Below are 7,993 nucleotides of genomic sequence, written 5' to 3' on the forward strand. Positions count from 1 at the left end.
ACTGTGAGGAGCCAGTCCAGCGGCTGAGCTGTTCTCCACCAACAGGGTACTCAGAGCCGGCAAAACCGAACGTGCGGGAGTGGGAGAGAGACACAGCCGAAAACGGGGTGAGAGACTGCGCGAGAGCCAGTCCAGCGGCTGAACTGTCCTCCGTTAACGGGGTGTACCCAGCGCCGGTAGAGCCGTGCGGGCGGGAGGAAAAGACAGAGCCGAGTAAGGGGAGCTGTGCGGAAGGCAGCCCAGCGGCTGAACCTGTCCGCTGTGGGGAAAGCGTACCCCTTCCACCAGGGAAGAAACGCGGGAAGCCGCCATTAGGCGGGGAAGACGATTGAAGTGGGCGGGGCGAGAAGGAAAGAGCGGGAAACCGCCATTTTCACGGGAAAACCGCCATCTTAGAAATAAACAAATAAATAAGAATACTTGAAGAAATACTTGTGTTGTACCCAAGGAAAGAAAGATGCCTAAGCGGGCGGACATCAACGAGTTCAATACGGAGATAGAAAACTGGGCCACGTACGTAGAACGTATTGAGATACATTGTAAGGCTAACAAAATAGCTAAGGAGGAAAAAGCTTTAACCTTACTTAACATGATGGGTGCGAAAACATTCGGGGTGTTGAAGAATCTTCTCTCACCAGCTAAACTGGCAGATCAGACTTTCGATGATATTGTAGCAGCGCTGAAGGATCACTTGAACCCCACACCGTTGATGCTGGCTGAACGATTCAAATTCTACGCAAGAACGCAGAGGAAAGACGAAAGCAATGCGGAATACTTGGTCGAACTGCGTAGGATAGCGAAATACTGCCAGTTTGGAGGGAACCTGACAGAGGCACTGCGTGACAAGTTCGTATGCGGCTTGTCCAAAGAAGGAACGCAGAAGCGACTACTGGAAGAAAATGACCTCACACTGGACAGGGCTGTCCTCATAGCTGCATCGCATGAAGCCGCAGCGAAAGGAACAGCGGAAATGCAGCTAAAGGCGGCGGCACTAGGGGTGGACCAAATTACTTCGAGCACAACAAAATGCTACCGTTGTGGGAAGACAACACACGACCAGAATCAATGCTGGGGTAAAAACCAAGAATGCAGGAAATGTGGCAAGATCGGGCACATAGCTAAGGTATGCCAGTCAGGAGCAACGTACAACAATAAGAAGTCACCACAAAAATGGTACGGAAAGGTACAAGAGGTGACTAAGAAGAGTCTGAGGGAACAGAAGTCGGTCTCACACTCCAAATGCAAAGGACTGGACAGTCTGAGAATTCACAACGTGAGCAATGAAGCTGACCGACAAACTATCTGGATAACGCTACAGATTGCAAAGGTCCAAGTAAAAATGGAAGTGGACACCGGATCGGCGTTGACGGTCATGAATAAGCATGACTATAAGAAATTTTTCAAGCATATTCCACTACGGGATACGGAACTAGTACTACAGACATACACGGGGCACAAAGTATTCCCCATCGGAATGATAGAAGTCAAGGTGAGATACAAGGATAAAGATCATCACCGGTTGGACCTGTATGTATTGCCTGAGGGAGGACCACCACTTCTGGGACGGGAGTGGATCCGAAAAATAAAATTGGACTGGCAGTCCCTAAACACCATGACGGTGGATTCCGAAAAAGAGGATGTCAAACCTGAACGGTTGTCCAGAATATTGGACGAAGCTAAGGAGGTATTCCAGCAAGGACTGGGAACGCTGCGAGGTATTAAAGCAAAGGTTAAGATTGCAGAAAATGCAAGCCCAAAGTTTTTTAAGGCCAGATCAGTTCCTTACGCAATACGACCAGCTGTGGAGGCAGAACTGGAAGAACTTGAACGATCAGGGGTTCTGTCAAAAGTGGACTGGAGTGAGTGGGCCACACCCATTGTTCCCGTCATGAAGTCCTCACCGAGTAATAAGCCTGGGGGACCGGGGAAGGTCCGTATCTGCGGAGATTTCAAGATTACTGTGAATCCGGTGCTTCACGCGGTACAATACCCGCTTCCGCGGATTGAAGATATCTTTGCTTCGTTGGCTGGAGGGAAACATTTCACGAAAATAGATCTGGCTCAAGCATATCTACAGATGGAGGTCGAGGAAGAGTCACGCCAGTACCTCACCATCAACACTCACAGAGGCTTGTATTGCTACAATAGACTGGTCTTTGGGGTAGCTTCGGCGCCAGCAATTTGGCAGAGGGCCATGGAACAGGTGTTACAAGGAATTCCAAGCACGCAGTGCTACTTAGATGACATTTTAATCACGGGAAAAGATGAGGAAGAACACCTCACGAATTTGAAACTGGTATTCACCAGGTTGAAGGAGTATGGCCTTCGGGTTAATCGCAAGAAGTGTGAGTTCTTCCAAAAACGGATCTCATACTGCGGTCATGTCATTGACCGAGAGGGACTGCATAAGTCACCCGAAAAGATAGAAGTGGTTGTGAAGGCCCCCGCCCCAGGAAACGTATCACAGTTAAGATCATTCTTGGGGTTGATTAATTACTATCACAAGTTTCTGCCAAATTTATCCACGGTACTGCATCCGCTGAATGACCTGTTGCGGAAAGAAACACCATGGAAGTGGAGTGAGGAATGCAAAAAGGCTTTTCGCAGAAGCAAGGAGTTGATTACCTCTGAAGAAGTGTTGGCTCATTTCAACCCAGCATTACCCCTTCGTCTAGCTTGCGATGCTTCCCCGTACGGAATTGGGGCAGTACTCTCGCATAGGCTACCAAATGGCTCGGAAAGGCCAGTGGCTTTCGCGTCCCGATCATTGACACCCGCGGAGCGAAATTACGCCCAAATAGATAGGGAGGCCCTCAGTCTTGTGTGGGGCGTGAAGAAATTCAACCATTAGCTACAATGTAAAAAGTTCACATTGCTGACAGACCACCAGCCGTTGGTGTCCATATTCAACCCAAATAAGGCCGTTTCCACCATGACAGCACAAAGGTTACAAAGGTGGTCCGTGTTACTTGGGGCACACCAATACGAAATTGAGTACAAAAGGTCTAAACAGCATGGAAATGCTGATGGGTTGTCACGCTTGCCATTGCCGATGGTAGAAGAAGCGAGTATAGTGGACCCAGTAGAGTTGTTCCACTCATCCATAGTGGAGTGTCTACCGATAACAAACTCAATGATTGAGAATGAGACAAGGAATGACCCGACTCTTTCACGAGTCTATGATGTAACGGTGGAGGGATGGCCAGCACAGAGCGAACCAACACTGCAAGCATTTGCACAGAGGAAAGAACAACTGTCAGTGTGTCGAGGAACCCTGATGTGTGGATCTAGAGTGGTGATTCCACCCAAACTCCAAAAGAAGGTGCCAAAGGAGCTGCACGAAGGACATCTGGGGGGAGTAAAGATGAAAAATCTAGCAAGAGCGTTTGTGTGGTGGCCAGGCATTGATAGAGACATAGAGGAGATCACGAAGAACTGCCTAGGATGTCAGAGGGTTCAGAACGCGCCACCCCAGGCTCCTCTGCATCCATGGGAGTGGCCCTCATCGCCTTGGCAAAGAGTACACATCGACTTTGCTGGTCCATTTATGGACTCGATGTTTCTAATAGCGGTGGATGCCCACTCCAAGTGGCCGGAAGTAATTAAGATGACCACCACCACCACGGAAAAAACCATCGCAGTGTTAAGGACTATGTTTGCTCGGAATGGCCTGCCGGAACAGATCTGTTCTGATAATGGACCACAATTTGTGTCCGAAGAATTCAAGAAATTCTTAAAGAGCAATGGGGTTAAACATTACACGTCAGCCCCATACCATCCCGCCTCAAATGGATTGGCTGAAAGGTTTGTCCAGACCTTCAAGAAGGCCGTAAAGGCCATGAGTAATGAAAATATAAGTCTGCAACATAAGGTGGATAGCTTTTTGTTGGCATACCGAAATGCGACACATGCGGTCACAAATCAAACTCCCGCAATGATGTTCTGTAATAGACGCCTAAGATGCCGGCTGGATTTACTAAAACCAAACGTCAGAAGAGACGTAGAGAACCGGCAATTCCAGGGCACGAACGACAGGGTCACTAGATCTTTCCAGATCGGTCAACGAGTTTTGGCCCGGGACTACCGTACTGAGAAATGGCAGCCTGGAACTATTGGGAAAAGGCTGGGGCCATTGATGTACACCGTGGACATTGGAGACAATATAATAAGGCGCCATGTTGACCAAATCATAGGGTCCGCCACAAATAGGCCACCGACTTCACCACCTTATCCGGGTGATGTTGAAACTGAGATACCCAGAACACCTACTTCCGATCTAGTGATACTGGAGTCTGCTGAACCTGACACGGCTTTTCAAGCCGAATCGACCTTGCCAGAAGCACCTCCTAGCCCGCCTGAAATGACGACACCACTGCGGCGTTATCCTGACAGAATCCGGAAACCCCCGGAAAGACTGAATCTATGAACTGTCTTACATAAACCTGTATATATGTTAGAATGTATGTTCACTATGGACTTAGTAAGTAATAAGCTAAAAAGGGAGGATTGTAGTGTATGTACCCGTCTACCTTTAAGGGAACTACTGAATGTAACCGTTCACCTTTAAGAGGACTACTTTCGGGTGGCACTATTTGTTTGGCTTCTGTATACTGTAATACCGATAGTGACCACACCAGTATATAAGTGTTGTGGCATGATTGCTGGGGCAGATTCGCCCGGACCTTCGAATAGTAAAGACCTGTTTGTTTGTTACTTCTGGAGTCTGTGTATTTATTAACTGCACAACCCACAGACTTTACACTGGCCTTGCCAGCGACGCCCACGTCCCAGGAACAAATAAAAATAAAACCTTTTACGTGGCACCTTATTGAATGCCTTTTGGAAATCCAAATATACAACATCCACTGATTCCCATTTATCTACCCTGCTAGTTACATCCTCCAAATACTCCAATAAATTTGTTAAACACAATTTCCCTTTCACAAAAACCTAATCATATGATTTTCTAATTGCATTGTTACCACTTCCTCAATAATGGATTCCAACATTTTCCCGATGACTGATGTCAGGCTAACTGGCCTGTCTTCTCTCTCCCTCCTTATTGTGGATGATTGCATTGACCTTACGGCCTTGATGGAATCTTGGCTACAGGTGATAACACAATCCTCCTTAATGCAGCCTCCCCGCCTGGCAGCACCTTCCACCACTTGCCCCGCCTAAACTGCCGTTGTGTCAATCATTAAAAACACATCACCCCAGATGGGACTTGAACCCACAATCCCTGGCTTAGAAAGCCAGTGCCTTATCCATTTTTTTTAATTTTTTTTAAATTAATATACTTTACTGAACATTAAGAACATTTGCAACATCGTGATCATTACATCGTATGATACAAATCAATTCCACCACCCTACACCGCCATTCCGCCACCACATTTTAACATCAAAACCTGAAGTTTAATTTGTCACCTGCAACATATATTAATCGATTGTGCTTTAAAAATTGGTTGTAAAATACTGTCCTTAAATTCCTTTCTGAATAAAACATCCACAGAGCCTTATAATGGTCTTTTAGCTTATATTTAAAATACTCTTTTAGATTGATTCTCCGCCCCTTACAAAACAGAGCATTCCTTCTTTGCACAATCACGAATCTAGCCAAACTGAACATTAAATTAATTGCCGTTCCGCTAGACTCGGGCAGACTCTCCTGCAATCCCCATCTCAAAATTGAGTCCCACGGGATTCCCCTTCTTGCCATTCAGTCCCCACCCAGCAAAAAAGCTTCACACAACTGTCGAACATAGTACTTAAAGTCATTTAACTGCGGACATAACACCAGTAAATGGGACAGAGTCTCATCCTGTGTCCCACACATTGGGCAAGTTGCCGCCTCCACACGTCCAATCTTGCACAAGACCGTCATGGTAAAAATCCGGTTGTGAGCCAATTTGAAATCCAGCTCAATCCATTCTGGGCATTTAAAATTCGCCCACACTCCTTTCCAAATCCTGTTAAAGTCCAGCAGTGGGTATATACTCTGCCAAAACTCCTGACCAGCAGGTGTCTTGAATCTCCATTCTCTAAATACCTCATAGAAATCTCGAGTATTACAGTTGTCAAATTGGACTAACTCTCCTCCTTTCTCCAGTACGAAGCTTGGAAAAGCAGGACGCATTTTACTTCCTTTGGAGATTTCCGCATTTATTTCTTCCATCCAATCCTGTGGCATTGCCCTCACAATCTTCTCATACATGATTCCTATTGCTTTTCCTTCTACCTCCTGATCCTCCTCCCACACCATGTCCCTCACAATCGCTTCCGGCAACCAACCTGGAATCACCTCGTATAATACATCTTTCACCGATATAATCCCAGCTTTTATAAAAGCTTGATTAAATAAAACCTCTCCTTCGATGTTGACCCACCTGTTCAAAAATAAGGGCTGCTCTAAAAATTCCTCAGCCCCCTTAGGCATAAACCGCACACTTTTTAAAAATTGAGCCCAAGTCTCTACCGCCCCCTTATAAAATCTAGGGAGGAGCTTAATCGATTTCAAAAACATATTATTGTATTCCATATACAATATCCCCTGCCCTCCTATCCCACTTTGTTTTAAAAAATGCTCAAAACAACTCTTCCAAAAACTTGAATTTGACTTCTGAAGAAATCTCTTCACCCATTTGATTCTAAAGGATTTTTTCTTCAAATCAATATCTGGGAAGTTGAGTCCTCCCTGATTTCTCCGTCCAATGATGGTATTGTAGGCCACCAAGGCTGGTTTCCCTTCCCATAAAAACCTCACACAAGCCTCTCGGATGGACTTTTCTGCCCACTCAGGAATATCCTCCACCGTCAATAAGTACCATAGCTTAGACAGCAGGAGAGCAGACACCACTGTCGCTCTTCCTTGCACTTTCAACCACCTTCTTTCCCATCTTCCCAAAATCTTCTTAATTTTCATAACCTTCGGTTCCCAATTTAATCGATCCACTTCTTCCCAAAAATATATCACCCCAGATGGGACTTAAACACACAATCCCTGGCTTAGGAGGCCAGTGCCTTATCCATTAGGCCACTGAGGCTGAATACACAATGGAACCCGCCTGAGGACAATTGACCGCTCCGAAATGTGACATCTGCCTCACAGTTTCAGAGTCTTCGAAAGTTAAGCACAGATAGGAGCTATTTTCACCCATCTTTTCTGTCACTGCTCGCGCCATACCAGAGCCCTCTACAACAACAACTTGCATTTATATAGCACCTTTAACCTAGTAAAATATCCCAAGGTGCTTCACAGGAGCCATTATCAAACAAAATTTGACAGCGAGCCACATAAGGAGAGATTAGGTCAGGTGCACTAAACCTTGGTCAAAGAGGTAGGTTTGGAGGAACATTTAAAGGAGGAGAGAGAGGTAGCGAGGTGGAGATGTTTAGGGAGATACCGTGCCCACTGTCCATTCCCCGACCCGGCCTGGTCTTTGCTTTCATCAGTGAGCCCTGGAACTTTGCACAAATTTGATTCCCAATTCCTGGCCTTCTCTGCCATCAATACTACACTGCTCCACTGCAATGACTCTGATCTTCTATTCAGTTGCTGCAGTTTGAAGGTAACTTTGTCCAGTTTGCAGCCCATCCCCCATCGCTGCTGTGTCTGTGACTGTCCCACTGGTTTATTTTGCTGCTGTCCGGGTCCTGACCAGAAATTCACTATCCTGGGCCGACGTCCATTTCTGGATCTTATGGTGGCCTTCAACTTCACCAGTGCTTTCTGCCACACAACACTTCTCCACATTAACACCTCCAGCGTACCTCTCAGTTACTCTGCCCTCCCAAATCCCTTCAGAATGTCTATCATCTTGCGAGCACTGCCCTGACCATCTACGAGTTTATTCTGGATGGTTGCATTGACATTCTGGGCCTTGACGGCAATACCTTGGTGTCAATCTTAAAAGTACATCACCCCAGATGGGACTCGAACCCACAATCCCTGGCTTAGGAGGCCAGTGCCTTATCCATTAGGCCACTGGGGC

The 7,993-nt window shown here is 46.5% G+C and overlaps 1 non-coding gene across 1 annotated transcript; it reads right to left on the bottom strand.

The window, feature by feature from the left end:
• Nucleotides 1-7,920: 7,920 nt before the first annotated feature.
• Nucleotides 7,921-7,993, bottom strand: trnar-ccu (transfer RNA arginine (anticodon CCU)). The gene has a single exon. It is a non-coding gene; the product is annotated as a tRNA-Arg (tRNA).

Source organism: Somniosus microcephalus, chromosome 28, assembly GCF_052327205.1.
Source record: "Somniosus microcephalus isolate GS21.2 chromosome 28, FLI_Smic_1.0, whole genome shotgun sequence".
In the NCBI taxonomy this organism is placed as follows: Eukaryota; Metazoa; Chordata; class Chondrichthyes; order Squaliformes; family Somniosidae; genus Somniosus; species Somniosus microcephalus.